This window comes from Phascolarctos cinereus, unplaced genomic scaffold, assembly GCF_003287225.1.
Source record: "Phascolarctos cinereus isolate Bilbo 61053 unplaced genomic scaffold, phaCin_HiC Scaffold_4;HRSCAF=312, whole genome shotgun sequence".
NCBI classification, from domain to species: Eukaryota; Metazoa; Chordata; class Mammalia; order Diprotodontia; family Phascolarctidae; genus Phascolarctos; species Phascolarctos cinereus.
In genome coordinates, this window is record NW_027555847.1 from 177,121,493 (window position 1) to 177,148,561 (window position 27,069).

The 27,069-nt window shown below is 36.7% G+C and overlaps 1 long non-coding RNA gene across 7 annotated transcripts in view; it reads right to left on the minus strand.

Moving 5' to 3' along the window:
- LOC144456836 (uncharacterized) overlaps window positions 1–27,069 on the minus strand; it is a 125,463-nt gene that overhangs the window by 42,055 nt on the left and 56,339 nt on the right. The window lies entirely within an intron of this gene.

Sequence of the window (27,069 nt, forward strand, 5' to 3'; positions counted from 1 at the left end):
TTTGCATATTGTGTAAATTATGCATATTATTATTAGTAGTAATATTAGTAGCAGTGGCTGAAGTAGCAGCAACAGCAGAAGCTCTCCTGTGGAATGTAAGCTCCCCTGAGAGCAGGGATTGTTTGTTTCTGTCACCAGCCCCCAGCACAAAGGCTTATATATGGTAAACAAATTTTTGTTGAATTAAATTTCGCAACCCTATGACTTTAGGAAATAAATGCAAATGTTATTCTTGTTTCACAGAGGAGTTCCGTGAATAAAAGTAATAATAAAACATAATGCTTTAAGGTTTGTACAGTTATCCCATTCGATTCTCACAACAACCCTGGGTGAAGTGATTTGTCACAAACATGCCTGGCATATATGAACTGGTATGTGAAATTGGAAGACCTAGAGTAAAGTTTCAGCTTTGTCTCATGCTAACTGTGGCTTTCGGCAAGTTACTTAATGTCTCTGGTAAGTGGTAATAATAAATAATGCTGATGGTGGTGGTGATAATGATCATGATCATGATGTAGTAACCGTGTCCCAAAGCCCATTGGTATAGACTTTCTCCTCATTGGTCAAGATGAATTTCTGGCCTTGTATGTATGTGGGACTAGGTGGAGTTAGTGAGATCTTCAGCCTTTGCCACTCCCCTTTGGAATTCTTCAAGAGCAATTCCATTTGGGATTTATCAAGCATCATCCTTATAGTTGCTTCTGATATATTTGGCTTCTATGATAAATATAATAATAACAAATATAGCATAGTTAGCAGTTATATATCGATTTTTTTTTTTTGGTTAGGCAGTGGGGTTAAGTGACTTGCCCAGAGTCACACAGCTAGTAAGTGTTATGTATCTGAGTCCGGATTTGAACTCAGGTCCTCCTGAATCCAGGGCAATTATGTATCGATTAAGGTAAGCAGAACACTTTCTATGTATTTCCTTATTTGATCTTAAAACAGCTCTTTCAATTAGAGGATATTATTATTCCCATTTTACAGGTAAAGAAATGGAGGCTGAAAGAGTTAAAGTGATTTACCCAGGGTCACACACACAGCTAGTGTTTTGAAGCAAGTTTTGAATTCTGGTCATCTGGACTCCAAGCCCAAGGCTATCTGCCTAGGTCTCAACTTTACATAGATAGGAAAAAAAAAACGAACCAAACAAACCTCCAAAAATAATAATACGAAAGGCTATAAGAGGCATGCAAAGCAAGTACTGCTTCTTTCTACCTTCTGTGCAGAATGGGAAAAAAAAATTTTAAACACAGCCAATGAGGAAATTTGTTTTTCTTGGCTATGCATATATATTTAGATTTCAGGCTTGCTGCACTGTTTTCCTTTATTTTTTTCATTGTCATTAGTAACTTTAAACTTAAATAGTTTTTAAAACTTTTATTAATTTATTTTGATTTATCAACAATCACTTCCATATGCTTTTGAGTTTAAAATTTTTCTCCCCCTTCCTCCCCCCATGGTGCACAATCTGATATAGGCTTTACGTTTACATTCCTATTAAACGTATTTTCACATTAGTGAAGTTATAAGTAAAAATTAAAACCAATAGGAGGAACCATCAGAAAGATGAAACAAAACTCAACAGAAGGTAAAAATAAGTGATAGCTATTCGACTTCTATAGTTCTTTCTTTGGATGTGGACAGCCTTTTCCATCCCCAGGCCTCTGGAGATGTCTTAGATCCTTGTAATGCTGAGAAGGGTTCAGTTTAACAATATTAATCATTGCATAACATGGCTGTTATTGTGTACAAAGTCGTCTTGGTTCTGCTCACTTCACTCAGCATCAGACCATATAAGTCTTTCCAGGTTTTTCTGATATCAGCCTGTTCATCATTTCTTATAGCGCAATAGTATTCCATTACATTCATATACCACAATTTGCTCAGCCATTCCCCAATTGATGGGCATCCTCTCAATTTCCAATTCTTTGCCACCACAAAAAGAGCTGCTATGAATATTTTTGTAGCATGGGTCCTTTTCCCATTTGTTTGATCTCTTTGGGATATAGCCCTAGAAGTGTTATTGCTAGATCAAAGGGTATGCACATTTTTATAGCCCTTTGGGTATATAAACTTAAATAGTTTTAAATAAAGTTTGGATATATCTGTTAAAAAAAGGATTTTTTTTCTTTATTGAGTAGAGGTGGGAGTGAGAGAGAGAAAATATATTTCTTAATTGATTAAAAATTTAATTAAAATTTGAAAATAAAATTTAATTTAAAGAAAAGAAACAAAACAAGTACTATTTGAGACAGAGGATAAGTAGCTTTACTGGGGGAGGTAGGGGAGTAGAGAAGCCTGCATGGAAGAATTAGCATTTGTGCTGGGTATCAAGGATGAGGATGGGTGTAGTTTCAAGAGGAACACATGGTGGAGAGATGGCATTATAGTAGTAGAGAGCCATCTGAGCCAAGGCAGAGAGTCACCACCTCAGCCTGCGAGCTACAGTTTTCTCCCTTGTCCTCTGCCTCCCCTCTGTGACCCCTCAAGCCTAACAGCTCTAGTGCTCAGAGCAAGTATTATTGCCTTAAGGATGGGGATACAACTGTTCCTTTGTTGACCAGTGACATTAGCTGACTTTGGGAGTTCTTTCAGGGGGAGAAGCTCAGTCCTTCAGTTCCTCGAGGCACCATCCTATCTGGGATTCTTAAATTTGTCAGGACTTGACATACACACTACCAATTGACTCGGTCACTATCTCTCTAATAGCCTTTGTCAAAAACAGTCACCTAACTTATTGCCATCCCCTGTGTGACCACAGGGTCACAGGACTTAGAGCAGAAAGGGACAGTGGAAAGCATTTAGAACAGAGCTGTCAAGCATGCTGTGACCCACAGTGCTCCTGCTGTGGCCTCAAGATTAAAATGTAGTTGGGGAGTGTTAAAATTTTTAAAAAGAATAAGACACAGATAATGTTAATAATATGTGGTGTTTCCAGTCAATATGTGACCTGCAGGCATCCTTACATATAGTTTATTGCGCACCCCCCCATTTCTGTTTGGTATTGGGGTGTGTGTGTGTGTGTGTGTGTGTGTGTGTGTGTGTGTGTGTGTGAGAGAGAGAGAGAGAGAGAGAGAGAGAGAGAGAGAGATGGTCCCCTTTGGAAGTCTAATGAAGGCAATGGACTGCTCAGAATGTTTGTTGTCCATAGTCATAACTGAAGGAAAAGCTGAATTTCAATTAGAGGTTAGTGATGATAAAGATTTATTTTTTTCCTATCCAGGGTCACATATCCCCTGAAATCTATACATGGATTCTTGCTCTGGAATAACATCCTCAGTTTATAGATATGGAAACTCATGTCCAGGTTTATGAAGTCCCTTGTTCAAGGTCAAAGAGATAATAAGTAGCAAAATGGGGATTTAAACTCAAATCCCTTGACAAAACCTGTGATTTTCCCTATATCTATATCTATATCCTATATTCTTTCCTTACTTTGGCTGGAATTGCAAACAGTCGGGGATTGTTCTTGAGTATAGGAGAAAGGTTTAGCCACTTTGTCTACTGGAGTTCATGGACAGATGGATAATGGTGGTTCCTGTGGGTGTTCCATGCCCAGTAATGTTATAGTTTGGGATGCTGAGAAGCCCAAAATGCAAGGGTACAGGGGGCAGTCTGCCTTGAAAGCATTTGACCACTCAATCCTTCTTTTAGTCAAAGTAGTAAGGTTTATTTGTGATGCTAATAGAAGCAGGCTAGATTCTAAGTGAATCTAAATTTAATGGGGATAAGATTGGTACTTATATAGAAGAAGATGGTGAGAAGATCTGGATTGGATTATGGAGTGGTAAATAGCCTGGGGTGGCCCTGGGGCAGACAATGAAAGGAGTTAAGGGGTCAGAGAGCCTCAGTGAAAGGGCAGTTGAAAGGATTATTGAGTATCTAGGTGGGCTGAGATGGACCAGATTCGTCAGGCAAACTGCCAGGGACTAGATTGTGGGAAAGTTCAGGGGCTGGGTTGTGTTCAAAGACATGGTCTTTTCCTTTTAGGGGCTGAGGTCCCATCAATTCATCAGTATGATCTCTGTATCATGGTTGGACCATGGTACTCTGTACCATCAGAATATGGTTCTTTGGGTGATCTATGCCCATATCCTGGTGGTCTCCATTTCCTTTCCACTTGATCTGGTCCTTGAAGTTTTGATTGGTCAGATGGGTGGGATGCATGTAGGTCAGGAGATGGTTCCAGCTCCCCTGTTTTTGACCACTTTCACTAGGACCCCTGATCACTTTTATTATTAGTGGTAGACAATAGGATCATGGATTTAGGGATGAAAGGGGCCTTAGAAATCATTGAGTCCCACACCCTCATTTTTTATTGTTGTTGTTGTTTTTGTTTAGTGACTTGCCCAGGGTCACACAACTAGTAAGTGTCAAGTGTCTGAGGTCGAATTTGAACTCAGGTCCTTCTGACTCCAAGGCCAGAGCTCTATCCACTGCACCATCTAGCTGCCTCACCCTCGTTTTTTAGATGAAGAAACTGTGACCCCAGTAATTTGCCCAAGGTCACTTGGATAGTAAGTGGGCAATCAGGATTTGAACTTGGGTTCTGTGATTTTCCCATTGCATTATCCTGCCCCACAAATGGAATATACTTGCACAAGAGGGACCAAAAAAGTTTTTCTAGAGTTGTAATGTGATTAGTATGGTACAGTGAACATAAAAGCAGAGGAAATAAATTGAGACCTTGATATCATATTCACAGACTTCACTATAGCATGGTTTCTTCCTTTGTTGAACTCTTACATACAAGATTATCTGGATTTAACACCTTGTTAATTAAGCACTAAATACTTGTGTTCAAAACATGAGGATCCTGCTGTTGATAAAGTCCAATGAACTTCTGTGCCTGCATCTGTGCCATACCCCCCTCAAAAAAAAAACATATAACTATGGGATTGTGTAAGAGACCCATTTCTTAGGAGGCCCCATCTCACGAAGGTGTGTATTCTTTAAATCATCCTAATAACCCCTCCCCTGAAGGATTTCCTCAGAAATGAACTACAAATGTCCCTTGGTTCTAAGAGTCTGTTGTTTAGTTGTATCCAACTTCTCCTTGTTGTTATTGTTGTTTTTGGCAAATGTACTGGAGTAGTTTGAATTTTTAGATGAAGAAACTGAGGCAAACAGGGTTAAGTGACTTACCCAGAGTTACACACCTAATTAAGTGTCTGAGTCCAAATTTGAAACTCAGGTCTTCCTGACTCCACACTTGGCACTCTATTCACTAAGCTACCTAGCTGCCCCTTATAAAAGTCTAAGAAGCTACAATTAGACCTTAGGACCTAGTGATGGTTAATGTGCTGTGCTAGAAATATTCTTGGTCTATTTTATGTAGTAGATATTGCAGAGGTTCTTTCTAGCTCTAATATTTAGTAGTCTATATTCTAAGGTATCTTTTAATTGTGACATTTTACATTCTTAGGTTACTTTTAACTTTATTGTTCTTTTTCATGAGTATCAAGATCTAGGAGTTTTAGGTCATGATATGTGTATTTTTTCCATATATCTCCCAAGTCAATAAATAGTCAATAACATTCATTAAGTGCCTACCATGTTGCCAGGTACTGAGCTAAGTACTAGGGATACAAGAATGAAAAAGAAAGACAGGCTCTCCCCTCCCCTTCAGGAGGTTACAATCTAATGGGGAAATACGATAAACAAAAGTGACAGAATCAAGGCTTTAAAAAAATAGAAAACTGGAAAATCAAAAACAATTTTAAACTGCTTAGAGGAAGAAAACTACTGCCATGTTGAAGGCAGCCTTAATCTTGGAGAAATGTCCTTTACCTTTGTCAGTAGTCCTCTCCCACTCAGAGAGAACACTTACTTTCTTTCCTCTTTGCCTCTTGCCTCCACTCTTCCATTCTACACGCCTCAATCCCCCACCCCCCAACCCCACCACTATACATCTTTGATTGTGTTCCACTCATCTCTAATGTTCCCACTCTTCCCTGCTTTCTACACATGAAATGTTGTTGTTGTTTAGTCTTGTCCAACTCTACATGACCCCATTTGGAGTTTTCCTAGCAAAAATACTGGAGTAGTTTGCCATTTTCTTCTCCACTTCATTTTCCAGATGAGGAAACTGAGGCAAACAGGATTAAGTGACTTATTCTGGGTCATATAAGTTGTAAGTTTCTGATATCTCAGGTCTTCCTGACTCCTGGCTTGGTGCTGTATCCACTGTGCCACTTAGCTGTTCTTACATGAATTATCTTCCTTGTGACTTTTAGAAATCTCTGAAGGGTCTGTAGATATTTTGTTGTCCTTGATTACTCTTTTTGTTTACCTCTCTAGTATTTCTGTTCTCTGAAGTGTTTGAAAAGCAAATAATTTGTTGAGGTCTGCTTTCTTTCTAGGAATGCAACAACCCCCCTGCCAAACCTGGTGATTGATTCACTCCTCCTTAGGCAGCTTGGTGGCCCTCTAGTCCCAGATGCTCACCTGTTGGAGCTTTAGTCCTGCTGTAACTCAGAGTTCCTAAACTCAAGTGATCCATAGACTGAGGTCTAGAAAGATGAGGATTGAGATAAGGCCATTGGATTTGACAATTAAGAGATCATTAGTAACTTTAGAGATAGCAATTTCAATTGAATGATGAGGACAGAAGCCAAATTAACTCTTTAAGACCTGGAACACAATAACCTTCATAGAATAAAAAGTGACAATCACATATGCATAGGGTAATGGAAGAGTGCGTAGTGTATAAGCAGGCTATAGCATATAACCAATGAAGAACTTTGAAGAAAAGAAGTAAAACATCATCAAGGAAATATATGAAGGAAAAGGATGATTGGTTATGTCCTGAGGGTGTATAGGAATGACAAATAGGCTGCCTCAGTGCTCCATGGAATCTTCAAGGTGTCAGAAGAAATTGAGGTGTGGAGAACTTATGGGAGGACATAGACTAGGCGCAGATGGAGGGAAGGTCATAGGAGGGAAAGTCAAAATCAAGAAGATCATGGTAGCTTTTGAGTATTTTTTACATGGAACCCCTTTTAGGGCCTTATTAGTGGAGTGGTATTCTATTTGAGTGTGTCAGTGACTGGCTCTTCAGTAGCAGGTAGAGGTGTTGATCCTCACCACTTCCCCAGCCCTTTCCTCCTCTTCTATTGTTGGTGAGTCATTGTCCCTGGTCCTTATGCCCTGGAGCTTCTGTCCAATTTTTTAACCCTCCCCTACCTCAATATGAAGTCCATACTACCTCTCCCAGTCCCCTTTTCCACTTATTTTCTCCTGACATTTTGCTTACTCCAACCCCTTTGCTAGGATAGCTAGGTGGAGCAGTAGATTGAACACCATGCCTGGAGTTAGGAAGACCTGAGTTCAAATCTGGCCTCAGATACTAGCTGTGTGGTTCTGGGCAAGTCACCTAACTCTGTGTGTTTCCTCATTTGTAAAATGAGCTGGAGAAGGAAATGGTAAACCATTCCAGTATCTTTGCCAAGAAAACCCCAAATGGGGTCATGAAGAATTGAACATGACTGAACAACAACACCCCCTTCCCTAGACTTTATGCTGTTCCTTATCCAAGGCAGCTGGACTCGTATCATGTTCTCTCACTATACATATGTGTGTGTGTGTGTGTGTGTGTGTGTGTATATCTATATCTATCTATCTATATATATATACACATATATATGTAGATATGTACACACACACACACACACACACACATACACATGCACACATACATAGTCTAGATCAGAGGTCCTTAAACTTTTAAGAGTGTCATGGAGCTCTTTGGTAGTCTGTTGAAGTCCATGGACTCCTCAGCATGAAGTTTCTAATTTCATAAAATAAAACACAGAAGATTCCAAAGGAAGCCAATAATATTGAAATGTTATTATCAAAATATTAAAAATAAGTTCATGCACCCCACATTAAGAACCTTTGCCTAGAGCCTGTATCCCCTCTGCAGGTGCCCTCTACCCAGGGTATAGAAACCACCACAAATGACTTGGGGCTAGTAGAATTCCTAATCCTACTGCTGGGTTGTAGCAAGAAGGTAAGTCTTCCTCAATTCTCAACTCTGAATATATTTCCCACAAAGACCTTTTTGTCAATGGCAATTAGGTTTTACAGCAAGATTAGTATTAGATACATAAGGGATTAACTAGGTTTTTGTGTATTGGTCTGGGACTACCACATTATTTCTGTGGGCAAATGTATTTTTAATTCTAAACAATTTATTTACAAATTGTTACATTAGCACGTGTTAGGAAATCGAAGATTACTTGTAGTTGCTTTGTAATTATTCATGTGTGTTTCATGTTTCATGTCTGTATATCTTTTCTCCCCAGTTATAGAGAAGAATATCTTCAAGGGCATGGACTTATTTTGTACCCTCCCATAGCCTCTACCGTTAGTGAGATGAGCCTAGTACCTGCCTTTGACCTGTTAATTGAAGTGTGACAAAAGAAAAGAAATAGAAAGAACAAGGTTTTGCATTGTTCATTAAACTGTAGTCCTTTGTTAAATATTGTTAGAGTAGTACTTAATTTATCTAATATCTTCAGGGAATGGATTGTTCCAGATAAATGCTTTTTCTTTATAACCATTTATGTGTGTGTGAAAATTGCTTCAAAGTATATTACATACTTGCCTGTCTTTTTCAAGAGAGTAAACTAATCATCATTTAGACTTTCCTTGATAACTCAGATCATCTTACTGTGTATCTAATGGTGTCCTTAAAAATGTCGAGGTGGGTTATGATTCTTTGCCCCACATCAGGTGGGTTCAGACTATATACTTAAAGAGTTCTTGCATCAGATTTTTATAGTTTTTCTAACCAGATTGCTATTTGATGGCTTGCTATTCTCAGTGTGCCTGCCTCTGGGATCTCTCCCCTGATCCCTCTACTAATTTCTGTGGGCTAGGAAACCAGGCAACCAAGCCTCTTAGAATTATGTCTAAAATAAGAACAAAGAGTCTTTGAAGAATTTTCCTTCAATAATAACTGATACGTACATAGCACTTTATAAGACAAGGTGTCCCAAAAGCTTTTAAAGCTTTAAACTGCATCTTGACTTTTGAAACTCAGTGTATATCACCTAATTTGAGCCCCAAAACAATGCTGTGAGATAGGTTTTATGAATATTATTAGTGCTATGGCAAGAAGGCTGAAGACCTGGATTCAGATCTTGCTCTGGTACTTAAAATCTGTGTAACCAGAGGCAAGTTACTTTTCCTCTTTGGGCATCAGTTTCCTCATCTGTAAAGTGAGAAGATTGTACTAGGTGCTTTGTAAGGTCACTGCTGGCTTCTCTCTTCAGTCTCTAGACTTTACCTCCCTGCTAGCATTTTCCACACCCTAGCGATGCCTCTGCCCTGTAGCCCTCTCTTTTGATTGGTGAATCTCTGGCCTAGACCACTAGACTGTGTTCACTTCATTCCCAGATCCACTCTTTACTCTCAAGACTTCTTTACATCCTTGCCTCCCCATCTTTTTGGCTGTCTTCCTGCTCCTCTTTATATATTGTCTTCCCCAATTAGGATGTCATCCTCTTAATGATAATTTTTGCTAATATTTGTATTTCTAGTATGTAGCACAGTGCTTGGTGTATGGTAAATGCATAATATATGTTCTATCTATCTATCCATCCATCCATCCATCTACTATCTATCTATCTCTCTATCATCTCTCTATCATCTTTTCCTTCTAATTCTATGTCTGTGATCCTATCATCATTTCTGTTGTACAGATGAGGAGATGGAAGTGCTGAGAGATTAAATGATTTGCCTATTATCACACAAATAGTGAATATTGGAAGTAGAATTTTAAATACAAGTCTTCCTAACTTCAAGTCCAGCACTCTATCCAGGATGTTATCTATGCTGCTTCTCTCTGTATTATGTCCTTGTAGCTTTTATAAGTTCATGAGCTGTAGTATAGTGATTTTGGGATTTGTAATTCATCCATTAAGGGGCCTCTTTGTTGGCATTTACATCCCAGTTCTCAGCTATTTTCTGTTGAGTCATAGTTGTTCTCCAGAGTTCTAGACAAATGAGGTGTTATTATTATTCCTTAATAGTTTCATTAGTAGTATCAGTATTCAGTTTAATTTAAAGTATACAACACTCAAATTTTAAGATAAAGATTATAAATGGTAATTTAATGACACCAAATTTATGAAACTGGGATGAATATTATGAAACAAATTTAAACTTGGAAATTTTAACTAAGCTTTGTATTTACACATTAATATGCGAGGTTCTTGTGGTACAGATGATGAACTGGTTAAATTGGAAGTGGGAGTAGAAATAGAAGATAGAGTAAAAGGAACAGAGCTGAAAAATTATTTTCTAAATGATGCAGAAAGCATTATTGTACACATCATTTTTTGAAAAATTTTATATATTTATTTCAATTACATGTAAAACAATTTTTAACATTTGTTTTTTAGAATTTTGAGTTTCAAGTTCTTTCCCACCCTCTTTCCTCTCCCCTCTCCTTGAGAAGGCAAGCAATTTGATTAGATAATACATGTGTAGTCATACAAAACATATTAGCCATGTTGTGAAAGAAAATATAACACCCCCCCCCAAATAATAAAGAAGGTTAAAAAATATGCTTCTATGCTGCTACCTATCTTCAGACTCCATCATTTCTTTCTCTGGATAGAATTTTTCACTATGAGTCCTTCAGAATTGTCTTGGATCATTGTATTGCTTAGAATAACTAAGTTGTTCACAGTTGATCATTGTAATATTGCTGTTACTGTGTTCAATATTCTCTTGGTTCTGTTCACTTCACTTTTCATCAGTTCATACAAGTCTTCCCAAGTTTTCTGAAACCATCCTACCCATCATTTCTTATAGCACAATAGTATTCCATCACAATTATATACCATAATTTGTTCAGTTATTCCCCGATTGATGGGCATCCCCTAAATTTCCAGTTCTTTACCACCACAAAAACAAGAGCTGCTATAAATGTTTTGTACACATAGGTCCTTTGCCTTTCTAAAAAATCTCTTTGGGACATAGACCTAGAGGTGATACTGCTGGGTTAAAGGGTATGCACAGTTTTATGCCCCTTTGGTCATAGTTCCAAGTTGTTCTCCAGAATGGTTGGATCAGTTTACTACTCTACCAACAATTCATTAGTGTCCTGATTTTTTCACATTCCTTCCAACATTTGTCATTTTCATTTTCTGTCATATTAACCAATCTGATAGGTATGGGGTGGTACCTCAGAGTTGTTTTAATTTGCATTTCTCTAATCAATAGTGATTTAGAGTATTTTTCATGTGACTATATATGTATATATACATGTATATATGTGTGTATACACACATACACACATACACACACAAGTGTGTATGTGTGTGTATATGTATATGTATATGTATATATTTATCTCTGAGTTTTTCTTTTGGAAACTGCTTGTTCATATCCTTTGACCACTTATCAATTTAGGAATGTCTCATATTCTTATAAATTTGACTCAGTTCTCTATTTGAGAAATGAGGCCTTTATCAGAGAAACTTGCTATAAAATTTTAATCTTGGTTGCATTGGTTTTGTTTGTACAAAATCTTTAATTTGATATCATCAAAATTATACATTTTATATCCCATAATGTTCTTTATCTCTTGTTTGGTCATAAATTCTTCTCTTATTCATAGATCTGATAGGTAAAATATTCCATGCTGCACATGATTGATTTTCAACCATCCATTTCAAAACAATTGACTTTTTATTCTAATTTGGTCTGATTCTCATTTTTTAAATGAAGACACAGATTTTTCCTGGTTAAAATGTAATGATTTTGACATTCAGGAAGCACAACTTTATTTAGCAATTGGAAAAAATGTTCTAAATTTTCTATGTTGATTTTGCTATCTTGTTTCACTTTTTTTTCTTTTGAAATTCAGTCTATGACTGAGAAGACTAAACACAGTGCCAGTGGATAAGGAATAATAGAATTTTTCCTTTCAGCTTCCACAGTGTATATTGATTCTGACTAGTGACAGCCCTGTTGCTATTCTAGTGTTAACCCATATTTGGAAAAATCCCGTTTAGGTATATAGTAATTTGGGATTACTTTGTATTATTTCATATATACTTTGAGTTTACTTCCTTGTGTACATGTTATATACAACCAGTAGACTATAAGCTTCTTGAGGGCAAGGATTATTTCATATTGAAGCTAAAGATTGTTTCATATTGGTCTTTGTATGCCTGTCATCTAAAAATACCTGATGCACAGAAGCTGCTTAATAAATGTTTGTTGAACTTATTTGGATTGAATTATTTTATCTTCTGTGAGTGAAAATCCAAGTGTTATAAATATTTGAATGCAATTTTTATAGTAATCAAAGACAGCAGCTAAGAAATTCAAATGGAATGACTTCAAAAGAAAAAAAGAAAAAACTACTGAACAGCAAACAATTCAGTGATAAAAGCAAATGTGCCATCATTGTTAAGTCAAAGCAGATTGGAGGAAGCTTAAGAAGTTAACCCTGTCGTTCTTTGAAATGAGGGGAAGTAGTATACCTGGTAAATATCAGAATGTCCTAAAGTCAATAACAGCAGCTGTATAATTTAGGGAGTACTCACAGCATCCCAGCTGAGGTGTTATTACAGAAATTCAGAGAATGATTGCTGTAGCATCCAGTCATTGAAATCATTGAATCATTGAAATGTATAAGAGTTCAAGAGGATTTGGCATCCTCCCTGAAATCCCTATTAAGGCTTTATATCCTAGGGCTCGTTTATTTTTCTCATGGTTTCTGAAGTTCTGGCTAAGATTTTGATTGATACATAAAATTATGTCTGGTGAGGTATGTGACTGCCTTTGAGAAAATTACTTTTCTTCTTTGGAAAGGTAATTTCAAATGTCTTTAGTCAAGGGTTTATTTCCTTCAGAGAATAAACGTGCTGAACTAGGTAAGCATACTTGAAGTGATTTCCAGTTTATGTGTGTTTGTGTGCAAAGCATACAATAATAAGTACTTCCTTATTCAGATAAATAAGTACTTCCTTATTCAGATTGTGATTTCTCTCTATTTTTGTAATAAAAGAAAAAACTATGACAAAAATAATAAAGATGAATGAATTATTGACATTGATTCAGGGGGAAAATTAAAACATTAATTTGTTAAAATTAAAGTTAATACTGTCCCTATGACAAGTAAATAGTAAAGAAGGTAAATATTTAAATTCTGTTTAGGTGTCTTATCCAAACATTTCAGATTCGTAACTTTTCAATAAGTAGAATTTGATAGTAAGGAAGACTACTGGATAGCTTGTGAAAATGTTGCCAAGTCCTTGTGTGCTGTGGAAAGACTATTAAATTGTTGGTTGTCATTTAAATAACTTAAAAATAGACCAGTATTAAAATAAGAACTGGAAACTAAGGAAATGCCATTCAGTTAGGAATGACTTAACAAAATGTGGTATATGAATGCAATGGAAAAGTTGAACAGCCTTGCTAGTTACATATTGAATATTTTGTATATTTTAAAAGAAAAGCAAGCTGTAGTTTCATGCATAATTCTCCTTTTTTGTTCTGCTTCACATATGGGAATACCCATTTTAATTGGTGTTAAGCTTATAATAAAAATAGACCACTTTCTACACAGAACCCCTGTAAGTGGCATATCACTCTGTGTCAGTTATCATTCTCAAAATGCCCTTCTGTTAGTGCGCCATTGTGAATTACTACCTTTGGAGATCTATGGTGTAGGATAGTTTTCTCTCTATATCTCTCCCTACAGTAGGTATTGAAAACCTTCTATTCTTTCCTCAAGTCTCTCACACCATCCTCTTTCCCCTCCCTCTTCAGAGGACCTCACTCATACTTTACTGAGAAAACAGAGGCCATTCGCTATGTGCTGTTCCTTCTCAACAATCCTGCATCTCACAATCTCATGACATTAACTCACATTCTTCTCTTTTACTGGAGTCTCTGATGGAGAAGTAGTTCTTATCATTGAGGCTGAAACCTCTACTTGTATTCTTGTTTCTGTCTCTTCTAGCAGCTTGCTTCCACAATCATCAAAATTCTCTTCTGATCTTCAGTCTCTCTGTTTTGGGTCTTTCCCTGCTGCCCATAAACATGGCCAGGTTTTCCTCACTCTAAAAACACCTTCCCGTGCCCCTACCATCTTATATCTGTCCTCTTCATGGCCGAGGTCGTGAAAAAACTGTCAAAAGTTGTTACTTATATTTCCTCTCCTGTCCTCTTTTCATTCTCTTGCAATATTGCTTCTAACCTCATCAGTCAACTGAAACGTCTCTCATCAATATTACAAAGGATTTTTACATTGCCAAATCTGATTGCCTTTTAAAAATACTCATTTTTGGCCTCTGCAGCATTAGATGTTGTTGACCACTTTCTTCTCTTTAACATTCTCTCTCATTTGGGTTTTTGTGACACTGCTTTATTATGGTCTTCTTTCAACTGTCTAGCTGCTTATTCTCAGCCTCCTTTGCTGGAGCAACATCTATCATCTCTGTGCAGATGACTCCCAGATTTCTCTCTTTCTCTCTTTCTTTCTTTCTTTCTTTCTTTCTTTCTTTCTTTCTTTCTTTCTTTCTTTCTTTCTTCTTTTTCTTTCTTTCTTTCTTTCTTTCTTTCTTTCTTTCTTTCTTTCTTTCTTTCTTTCTTTCTTTCTGGCAATTGGGGTTAAGTGACTTGCCCAGGGTCACATAGCTAGTAAGTGTCAAGTGTTTGGTCTGAGGCCGGATTTGAACTCAGGTCCTCCTGACTTCGAGGCCGGAGCTCTATCCCCAGCACCACCTAGCTGCCCCAACTCCCAGATTTCTGTATCTAGAGTTAGTCTGTCTTCTGAGCTCCAGTCCCACAGTCACTAATGACTGAACATTTCCCATTGTGTGTTCTATAGACATCTCAGACACACTATGTCCCAAATTGAACTTGTTAACTTTTTCCTGAGAACTCTGCTTCATAATTTCCCTATATTTGTTGGCATTGGGCAGCTAGGTGGCACAGTGGATAGAATGCCAGCCCTGGAGTAAGGAAGACGCAAGTTTAAATGCTATCTCAGTCACTTACCACCTGTGTGACCCTGGGCAAGTCACTTAACCCTGTTCGCCTCAGGTTTTTCATCTGTAAAATGAGCTGGGGAAGGAAATGGCAAACCACTGCAGTATCTTTGCCAAGAAAACCCTAAATGGGGTCATGAAGATCTGTGTACCATTGAAAAGTGACTCAACAACAATTTGTTGGCATTACCATCCTAGTCACCTGTTTGACATCATCTTAGACTCTTCACTATCACTTACTTTGCCCTATCTAATTAATTGCCAAGGTTTGCCAATTCTTGCAGCTGTTCTCTATGGCCACATACCCATCACCCCAGTTCAAACCCTCATCACCTCTTGCCTGGGCTATTGATATAGACCCAGAATTGGTCTCCCTGCTTTCAGTCTGTCCCTCCTCCAATCCATATCTACATAGCTGCCAGAATGATATTCCTAAAGCACAGGTTTTACAAGGTCACTTCTCCATTTGAAAATCTCTTTTGGTTCACTCTTTTCTCAAATATAAATTTCTCCTTTACAGTCTTCCTTCAGCTTACTTTCCTAGGCTTATTACACATTACTCATTCATCCCCTTTTTTTTTCCTCATAGGTTAATAGAACTAGAGCAGGAAGGTGCCTTAGAGGCCATCTCACACAACCACCTCTCCCATTTTTTACAGATGAGGAAACCGAGACCCAAAGAAGCTTAAGTGACTTTCCCAAAATTACAAGGATGGTAAATGGGATAGATAGGATTAGAACTTGGGTCCTGTGACTCCAAGTTCAGTCCTCTTTCTATTGTACCACATTGCCTTGCCCATCACATGCTCTACATTCTAGACAAAATGACCTATTTGTGGTTTCTCATATATAATATTCCATGTTTTATCTTTACCATCTTTCAGTATTCCTGGAAAATACCATCTTCTAACCTCTGCCTTTTAGAATCTCTAACTCCCTTCAAAGCCCAGGTGAAGTGGCACCTGCACAAAGTCTTTCCTGACCTCCTCAGTTGCTAATGTCCCCTGAAATTACTTTGCATATACTTTGCACTTACCTAATAGGATCATTTCCCCTAAAAGGGTCCTTGAAGGAAGGAAGGAAACAAACATGTGCCAGACACCGTGTTAAGTTCTTTACAAAATGTCTCATTTCATCCTCATAACAACCCTGTGGCAGAGGTGCTATTATTATCCTCATTTTACAATTGAGGAAACTGAGGCAGGCAGAGGTTCAGTGACTTGCCCAGGGTCACACAGCTAGTAAGTGTCTGAGGCTGGATTTTAACTTAGGCCTTCCTGACTCCAGGCCCATAACCTGTCTCTATGGCTTGAAGTCATGGACTGTTTTCGTTTTTTTTAACCCCCTTAGTATCCTTGTTGCACAGTGCCTAGCATGTAGTAGGTGCTTAATAAATGCTTGATGAAAGAAAAAAATAAATGATTATTTCTTTTATTTTCCATATTTTCACTATCTGACTTGCACATAGAGGTATAAAGAAGTTTTAATAGATCTGTGTATTGTGAGGTAATTGAGTCTTGCATATAACATTTATATGCTAGATAGGTGTTTGGATTCAGTATTACGCTCTGAGACACACTAAGACCTTGGAGATGTAGCCTTGCCAGATTATGCTTTTTCTTCTCTTTGTTTCCTATATCCTGTGTTATAAAGAAGAGGGTGGTGAGAGAGAAGGGGTGAACTCAGCAACAGTGCTCTGGGTTTGGTATAATCTGTTTCAGTTTCCCCACCCTTCTTTTTCCCTCATCCAGAGCCCAAGCTCCTTTTTTCCTTTTTTTTATTCTCTTCTTCAAAATCTACCCTCCTTAGTTAGAATTTGTTTTGCTTAAGATTAATCCCTACCACAACATCACTAATGTGCAAATACGTTTAATAGGAATGTATATGTATAGCCTATATCAGATTCCCAAGACAGATGCACTGTCTTGGGAAGGGTGGTGGGGAGAAAGGGGGAGAAAAATTTTAAACTCAAAAGCATATGGAAGTGATTGTTGATAAATCAAAATAAATTAATAATGAAAAAAGATTAATCCCTACCTTAATATACTTTCACTATTATCTCTTCTCCTCCCCCCCCTTCTCCTTTCCCTCCTGTTTCCCTGTTCAGGGAAATGTATCTGTGTGTACATCTCTGAGTATTCTCTCATTTGAATAATTCAGATGAGAGTGAGGTTCACTTCTTCATCTTTTCCTCTTCCTACTTATTTGTGTAGACCAACTTGTGTACCCCAATTACATGAGATAATTTCCCCCTCCTTCCTCTGTCCTTTCCACCCCAAGTATATTCATCTTCCCCTCCTTTTTCCAGTCTTCTTTCAAGATCATCAAAATATAACAGAACCTTTTGTCTAATTAGGTTCTTTGAACCCTTGTGATATATATGTACCATCTCCCCATACTAGAATATAAAGAGTTTATTTATGATTGTTTGGTCATGCTAGATGCTAGTTATTCTTATTCTTATTCCCTTTTATGTTTCTCTTGACATGTATGCTTTTATTTCAATGTTTTTACTCACCTCTGGTCTTTTCATCAGGAATGCTTAGAAGTCCTCTATCTCATTAAACATCTACATTTTCCCCTGTAGAATTATATTCAGTTTTTCTGGGTAAGTTATTTTTGGTTGTAAGTCTATATCTTTTGCCTTTCTGGAATATCATATCTAGAGCTGAGTGGCACCTCAGAAGCCATCTGGTCCAATCTCTTCTTTTTACAGATGAGGAAATTGAGGCTAAGGTCTCTGTAAAGATGCCTGTCAAAATCTTCCCAAAGGAGCACTTTTGACTTCTGTAATTGCAATTAAAATGTTCTTTCGCCTTCTGGTTTTTGTAGTAAGAATAAGATAAGATCTTTGTGTACTATGCATGCAGTGATATTGAATAGTTTCATCTTTGTTCAGTTGGTCACTTTTGATACTACTTAGAAAGCTTTATATTGCATAATGTATAGGTAACTTTTATAGTTCATTAACAATAATGTTTGCCATTATTGCAATAAAAAATTGAGCATAAGCTCTTCATCAAGAACCTAAACTTATTAGAATATAGCTTCCTTGAAGGTAATATTATTTTTCATTTTTCATCTTTGTATGACTAGCTCCTAGACTAGTGTCTTTCACAACATTGACTTTTAATGAATATGCATTGAATTGAATTATAACATGTGTGAGCAGTTGAAATTTATATTTGACTTTCTTCATTTGTCTTACTGAATCTCTAGGGAATCTAACCTTTCATAAGTGTGAGGGCAAAAGTGTGTTATATTTAATTGCTCACTTTGTATTCCCTTTTGAAGGCATTAATCACTATTGCATATAGTTTTTTGCTGTAATTAGGCATCATCATGTCATTCATGTGTCTCTGAGCATTGCTTGGTAAAGATGTGACTCAGTACAGAGATGAAAATTATGAGGTTCATTAAAAAAAGTCTTGGCAAACATCTTGCAAAATGGTTAGCTCCAACAACTTTAAAATTGAAATATAGTTAGTAGCAATGCAAATTGCTAGTCCTATACAGAACTATAAAAACTAGAAGATCATCCCTTCCCTAGAAATTACTCTCTCAATTTGGTTTTATCCTTACAGACCAGGCGTACATCCTTAGCAGAGTGTTTATAATGTTGCAGAGGCCAATATACAGAAATTTAGCAGTCTACAAGTATTTATTAAGCACTTACTATTTTCCAATTTGCCCTTACTATTTGCAGTACTGTGCTAAGCACTAGGGATATAAAGAAGGGCAAAAGAAAGTCACTACCCTCAAGGAGGGTATATTCTAGTGAGGGAGACAATATGTAGATAACTAGGTACATGGGAGATATATACGTACAAACATACATATATGTATGTATATATGAGAGAGAGAAAGACAAAGACAGACAGAAACCAAGAAAAAAGAATGTAATCTGAAAGGGGAAGAAAATAGGGGACAATATACATAATTTGGAAGTTACAGCAACAAAACTTTTTTCCCCCTTATGGATTGTGTGTGCACATTCTAATTCATATTAGCCATTTCTATGTTTCATATGGTAATTTTGAGCCAAAAAAAGTGGCATTTGAAGAATTCAAAGGTATTTGTTAGGTGTTAGAAATAGCAAAGCTATTTCTTGTGATATCTGACAAAACCAAATTTCTTTCTTCTACATTCTTGTCCTAAAGAATATTCTACCAAAAAAACAACGACAACAATTCTACATAAGTAATGAGAGTGTAACCTTTGTGGTATGCTTTCTAATAGATCATATTTTATTTCTTTTTTTTTTTTTAGATGGAAGGAATAAATGAAGTTACAATTTTTGGTTGAGTCCCCAAGTCTGTGACCTGATTATTGTATTTTCCTTTTTTTTTTTAATAAGAATTTAAATCCCAAAACCAAGTAGCTGTAATTTATTCTTCCTAATGTAAAGTTAAGTATTTTAGAAAAGGAGAGTCATTTTATTGGTTTTTTAAAATATCAAATGTGCAGTATGTACAAGTTGTCATTAAAATAGTATCACCAAGCAACTACTGGTGGTATTCCATTTCAAGGGAATATAATAATAACAGCATGTGTTTATTTATATAGTACTTTAGAGCTGGCAAAGCATTTACATATATTATCTAACTTGAGCCTCATAACAGTTCTGTGAGATAGGTACTTATAGGTATTATATATATTAATCAATATATGATGTATAATTATGTATTAATATACTAGGAACTATAACATTATATATTAATGAATACCTGTATCCTAACCTATAGGTTTTTATGTATCAACTCTATTTTCCATATGAGGAAATAAACAGAGAGCAGTGATGTGTTCATAATCAAAACCTATTAAGTATCAAAGAAGGAATTTGAACCAACTCTAACTCCAAATCCAGAATGCTAATTACTATGCAATATTACTTTTTATATTAAAAAGAGTACATGAAAATAATTTCTAGAATTAATGAAAAATTCTGGTGCTGCCTCTGTATTTCTGGAGGGTGTTATAATATGTGCCACAAAAATGGAAATAGAGAATTAGAGTGATTAATTTGTGAAGTATTTGTTAAACCATTGTTGATTTCTCCCAACTTCTCCTTCAGATTCAGAAATATTTGCATATAAGAATATGCAAGGAATATATGCTCAGGATCTTTTATCAGTCCTCATCTTTCTTGACCTCTGTAGCTTTTAACCTTATTGACCACTTCCTTCTCCTGGCAACTCTATTCTGTCCTTTGGCTTTTATTGATACTGCTTTTTCCTAGCTCTCCTCTCTGATTTCTTTTCAGTTGCCTTGGTTAGGGTGTCATTCCTGGTCCTGTTGCCTATCCATGATGACCCTAAACCCTAGGAGCTATTCTGTCTATATAGCCTGAGTTTATTCCTAAGGGAACCTAGCCACCTAGAAGCAACATATTGATTTTGATGCATTGTTTGGCTTGTTACGCGTTCCCCACCCAGCAGAAGTAGTAAACTGTGTCTATATGGTAATTGGAGCAGTAGATTGAGTAGACAACTGAGCCTATGCCTTAGGACTCCTGGTTGCCCTTTGCACTTTGTGTTAACTTTCTTCAGTGTAGGTATTTGTACAGTAATCCTAAGATGGATCTATCCAGGCTTGGAGGCAACATTTTGAGTAGAAGAGGTTGGTGGAGATCCTGGGACCCTTTGTTGGAGCTAAGTGATGGGAAGTAAATGTTTGCTTTTGGAGAAAATGATTACCAGACAGAGGATGAGCCTAATTTCTGCCTGGCTTGCCATCAGGAGAACACTACAAATCAAGATTAAATATAAAAATTCTTATTCAGCGTGCAATGGATAGAGTGCTGGGCCTGGAGTCAGGAAGACCTGAGTTGAAATCGAGCCTCAGACACTAGCAGTGTGACCCAGGCAAGTCACTTAACCCAGTTTGCCTCAATTTCCTCTTCTGTAAAATGATCTAGAGAAGTAAATGGCAAACCCATTTTCTCCAGATTTGAACTCACCAAAACGAGTCTTCCTTACTCCAGGCCTGGCATTCTATCCACTATGTCACCTAGCTGCCTCAAGTCATTAATATCTAAATTGATTGATATCTAAGTCACTGATAAAAATGTTAACACAAGGCCAAACACTCATCCTTGGCACAAGGACATCTCCCCAAATGACACCGAACCAGTATGGGTCTAATCATTGGAGCACTTTCAAATCCACTTAATGGTGGGATTGCTAGCTTGAATCTCTCCATCTCTTACCAAGTAATTTTGATGACAGAAACTGAGGTCTAATACTGCTATTCTTTATTCCTGCATTTAAAAAAATTCAGTGTGCTAGGTTTTTTTGTTCCACCAAGTAATTTTTTTTTTATTATTTTGTATATCTCTGTAAAGCATCACTTTGGTAGATTGATTGGTATAGTCCTAAGTCAGTAGATTAATTTTAGTAAGGTTATTTTTATTATATCATCATAGTCTAGCCATAAGCACTGAATATCCCTCCAGTAATTTGTCATTTTTTATTTCTTTAATAAGTATTTAGGAATTGTACCTATATAGGTATTGGGTATGCTTTAGAAGATTGACTCCCAGATATTTTATTCATTTTTGTAGTTATTTTTGTATGGTACTTCTCTTCCTGTTATTGCCTACTAAATTTTGTTGTTACTTTATAGAAGCATTATTGATTTTAGTGAGCTTTATTTTGTAACCTACAACTTTTTCTGAAGCTATCAATTGTCTCTGGTAGGGGTTTTTTTGTTTGTTTTTGTTTTTGCTGAATTCCTAGAATTTTCTTGGTCCATGTCATTTGCAGGGGATAGTGCAATAAGTGGTGCAATGGTTAGAGTGCTGGGTCTCTTTCAGACCGTAGTTCAAATCCAGCCTCAATTGTGTACTAACTGTGTGACTCTGGGCAAGTCACTTAACCTCTGTTTGCCTTAGTTTCCTCATCTATATAATGGATCCCCACAGATAATAAAAACAAAACCTACTTCCTAGGGTTATTGTGAGAAACAAATGAAGTAATCATTGTATTTAGCATATTGCCTAGTACATAATAAGTGCCTTAAAATGTGAGCTATTATTATTGTTATTATCTTCTTTGTCCATCTTTATGCTTTTAATTTCTTTCTCTAGCCTTATTGTTATTGTTAGAATTCTAGTTCAAACACTGTTCTAACAGGACTGTGCCATGATTTCATACTCATCCTCCATTATTTCCCCTGGTTTCCATCTTTTATACATTTGTTAAAAAAAAAGTTAGTTTAGGAGTTCCCTGTACATCTATATTTGAATTGTTAAACAGCTCCACTTTTTCCTCCTCATCAGAATTGTTCCAATTTGATTGTGTTTTCTGAGTTTAATTTTAGAGTGCTTTCTATCATTCATTCCCAGGCTGACATCATCAACAGAATTTTAGTCTATGGGACCCTTCCCCGCACTTCTGTGAACACTTTGAAATCTGAAATTACAAATCTAGGATGTAAATTAGATTATTTCTATATTTCCTGTCATTCTGTAGCATAGATTTTGTGATGGATTCATCATTCCTCTTTAGTATTTCTATCATTTCTACTCCCAGCAATAGTTCCTTCTTGTTGTTGAGAATCAGTTCTAGAATATGATTTTCTCTTGTAGTTTCTTCCAGCTCTTTTGAAAAACAAAATTGTCAAGGGGAAAAGGACCTATTTCTACAAAAATATTTGTAGGAGTTCTTTTTGTTGTGACAAAGAATTGGAAATTGAGGGGATGTCCATCAGTTGGGAAATGGCTGAACAAGTGGTATATGATTGTAATGGAATACTATTGTGCTATAAGAAATGACAAGCAGGATGATTTTGGGAAAATCTGGAAAGGCTTATATGAACTGAAGCAAAGTGAAGCAAGCAGAAGCAAGAGAACATTGTACACAGTAACAGCAACATTGTGTGATGATCAACTATGAATGATTTGGCTATTCTTAGTAATACAATGATTGAAGTCAGTTCTGAAGGACTCATGATGGAAAATGCTATCCACCTCCAGAGAAAGAACTGATGGAGTTTGAATGCAGATTGAAGAATACTCTTTTTCACTTTATTTTTGTTTTTGTTTTTTTCTTGGCCTGTGTTTTCTTTCATGTGACTAAGAAAATATGTTTATCATGATTGCACATGTATAACCTATATCAAATTGCTTACCATTTTAGAGAGGGAAAACAGGAGGAAGAGAGTGAGAGAATTTGGAACTTAAAACTTTTAAAAGTGGGGGCTGCTAGGTGGATAGAGCACTGGCCCTGAAGTCAGGAGGACCTGAGTTCAAATCTGTCCTCATACACATAACAGTTATTAACAGTGTGACTCTGGGCAAGTCACTTAACCCCAATTGCCTCACCAAAAACCAAAAAAAGTAAACAAACAAACAAAACTTTAAAAATATGAGTGCTAATTGTTTCTATATATAATTGGGAATAAAAAATAAAATATTATTTATAATAAAAAGAAAAATAAAATGATCATTAAACAATCCAATAAATTATTAGCTGCTCTGCTTTTGGCAAACACATAGTGCCAGCAAATGCCCAGATAACTGAAATCTCCCATCACTGTTATATTATGCCTTCATGCCTCCACTTGTGATGTTTCCTGAACTCATCTGCTTTCCTTTCTAAACGATAGATCTAGAGCATATTCTGATGACAATATGACATAAACCATGGAGAAGCTTATACTCAAAATATGGGTATGTTTGGACATGTCTGGAAATAACTGACATAAGAGTGAATAAATCAACATAAAGAACAAAATTTAACAGAAATGGGAAACAACTAAAAATCTGCAATGTTAAATCATGACAAATCAACAACTTCAGTCCTTTGCTTCAAGGACTCTAAGATGAGAAAAAGTGTTACAAATATAGAAAGCCAAATAAGGTATTAGAAACAAAGCACAATTGTATTTGGTCATATTCTTCTGGTACATTGAAGCATATGCTAGCATTGGTATATAGGTCATTAATTTTGTAATTAACATCAATTGGTTTAAGTTAGTAACTTAGTAGCTCTTCTGACCAAGATAGCTGCCTGAAAGGAGGCAGACAGCTTAACTCCCACATACTTTCTCTGTTAAATTGCTGAAAATTACATCAAGAAATCTAATGAGAAACTCTAGTGACTTTTTTCACCAGAACTGCACAAAACATCAGCCCACCGTTAATAGGAAAGAGGATGATCAGTTGTGTATTTGTCATCAAGGGCAAACAAGCCATCAGTCTCTCTGCTTAAATAAAGGCAGGCCAGATGCAGGTATAGCCTGCAAGTCTGTGTCTGGAAGCAGCTAGAGTGAAGGGCCTCTGGGAGAAAACCCAAAAGATCTTGAAAACCAATAGAAGCAGACATGATTGGCAGGACTCAGAACCACTCAGAAGGCGCACCCCAGGGCTCTGAGATCCCTAGTACTCTGTTCTGAATTGCCAGAGAGGGCTCTGAAGATCCAGAACTCTAAGCTTCAAATATCTGTGGAGCCTAACCCCAGAAGATGGAGTTTATTGTAGGAACCCAGATGACCTAGACTGAGGAAGAGACAAAGCAAAGCCAAATGCCCTACCTAAAAGCTCAGCACGTTAAGACCTGGTCCTGGCATAAAGCCCCAATTGAGGAACAAATTCATTACAGATCTAGATATTTCTCAAAATCCAGCCTAGACTAGAGATCAATTCTATAACAACTAGAAACAGAGAACAAAGGGGAAAATGGCTTTTCCACAAGATTGTATGAATACCTACAAGAAATGAAACAAGAGTTTAAAAATTAAATAAAAACTCTGGAGTAAAGCATTAGAAGAACCACAAATAGCTAAGAATCAAAAGTGTTAAACCTTACCCAAGTGGTGGAAATCCTTGAAAACTAGAATCGACCAAATAGAAATCAGTGCTTTCAAGAGATAATATGAAATTTTTGAACAACATACAAATAGATGAAAATAATCTGATATTAAAAATACTGATAAGGAAAGTGAATCAAAGAAATAAATTAAAAATCATTAAACATTCTTAAAATCTTGATAAAAATAAACACCTGCACACTATATTTCAAGAAATCATAAATCAAAACTGCTCGGATCCCTTAGAACTGAACTGGAGTGCAAAGTGAAAATAGAAATGCACTACCTATAACTTTCTGTAAGAAACCCCAAAAAGATAAGTCCCAGAAATGTCATTGTCAAAACTGGAGGCTTCCTTATCCAAGAGAAAAAAAATATTGTAAGTATCCAGAAAGAAGGAGTTCAAGTACCAAGGAATCATGGTCAGGATTTCACAGTCAGGATTACTAAAAGATGTGGCAACTTCTATTATAAGTAAGAAAACTTGGAATGCAGTATTTCAAAAGGCAAAAGATAAAGTTTTACAAACAGCAATAACTTACGTATTAAGCTGAGTATAATCCTTGGGGGTGGTGTGGTGGGGTTTAGACCTTTAATGGAATACAGGATTTTCAAGTATTTCTGATGAAAAGACCAGAGTTGAGTAGGAACTTTGAAATACAAACAAGGGTTGAGAGAAGACCATAAAGGTAGTTTTAAAAAAAATTAGTTCAGAAAGTGCTGTATGATGATGTAGTGCTAACATTCTAATAAGGGAAGAACAAACAAACACCCTTTCAGAACCTTAATTAAAAGGGTATTGAGTGATTTAAAGAAGAAAAGCAAAAGACTTGGGGGTGGATTAGTTCTGTGCTGAGTTTGAAGAAAGGAAAGAAAAGGGAGGATGTGATAGGACTAGCATTTTTATGATGCACATTCCTCCAGCTCCAGTTTCCCTGATAGCCCCAGGTTTTTTTCTCCATCCCCACATGCCATGCAACCTAATTGGCCCCAGCTTCTCTGATGCAGCTTCCTGGTATAGGGGTATAAAAGTTCTAGCCATATGTAGTTATTGCTTCTCAGACCTGGTGGGTTCCTGAGACTAAGCCAGTTACCATAATCTGATGACTGACTAGAAGCCTTTCAAGATGGAGATGGGGGGGCACACCCAAAGAAATTAAGCACTGCTGTATCCTTGTTGCATATTCTTCTATGTTAGGGCAAAGTAAACCTCTTCTTTTGTTAAATATTCAGTGATGTGCCTCATTTCATCCTAGCATCAAATCTGAACTAAGAGGGTATTGATATTACAGTTGTACATACAGTAGAAGGTTAAAAAAAAGAATATGATAGTGTAGAAAGAAGGAAGAGGGGATGCATCTTGTTATTTCTCATAGTTAAGGTGCACAAGGAGAAGAGCATATAAAAATGGAAGAAGGGGTGAGAGGAGTAAACATCAGATGAACCTCACTCTTTCCTAAACATGACAAAGGGGGAATTGAATCACACACACACCACACATACACACACACACACACACACACACACACACACACACACACAGAGAAATGCATCAAACAACCAGCAAACTATAGGGATGAGGGGAGAATTAAGAGGAAAGTTAATAACAGAAAGAGAACAGTAAAAACAAAACAAACTTCCTGATCTTAATTGGAGGATTGAAACAAAAGAGGGAAAAAGAGAAAAGAACTGGAATCTAAGTAAGTATCCATCAGTTGTAGAACAGTGGAATAATGGTGATATAGGAATGTAATTGAATGTTATTTTGTTGTAAAAAATGACAAAAAGATGACAAAAAAAGACCAAATTTCAGAGAATCCTGGGTATTGTGAACAGATGCAGAGTGACGTGAAGAGAGCCAGGAGAACAATGTATACAAAGACAACAACATTGTAAGGAAAACCAGCTTTGAAAGACTTAAGAACTCTGTCAAAGCCATGAACAACCTTGTCTCCTGAGGGTCTACTCTAAGACAAAGCAGGTTACTGACTGGCAGGAAGGTTATGGATTCAAGTTGCAGAATTTTTCAATATGGCCCTGGGTAGATTTGTTTTGCTTGCCTATGTTTATTTGTTAGGAGAGGTTTTTTTCACCCCTACTCTGTTTTTAATTGAGTAGGTATGGGAAGGTAATGGGTGTGTGTAAGTGTGTGTGAATGTGTGTGAGGCATTGAATCATTTTTTAAATGCACAGAAAAGAACAGAAAGAAGTTCAGAAGCAAGCTCAGACAAGCAGGACA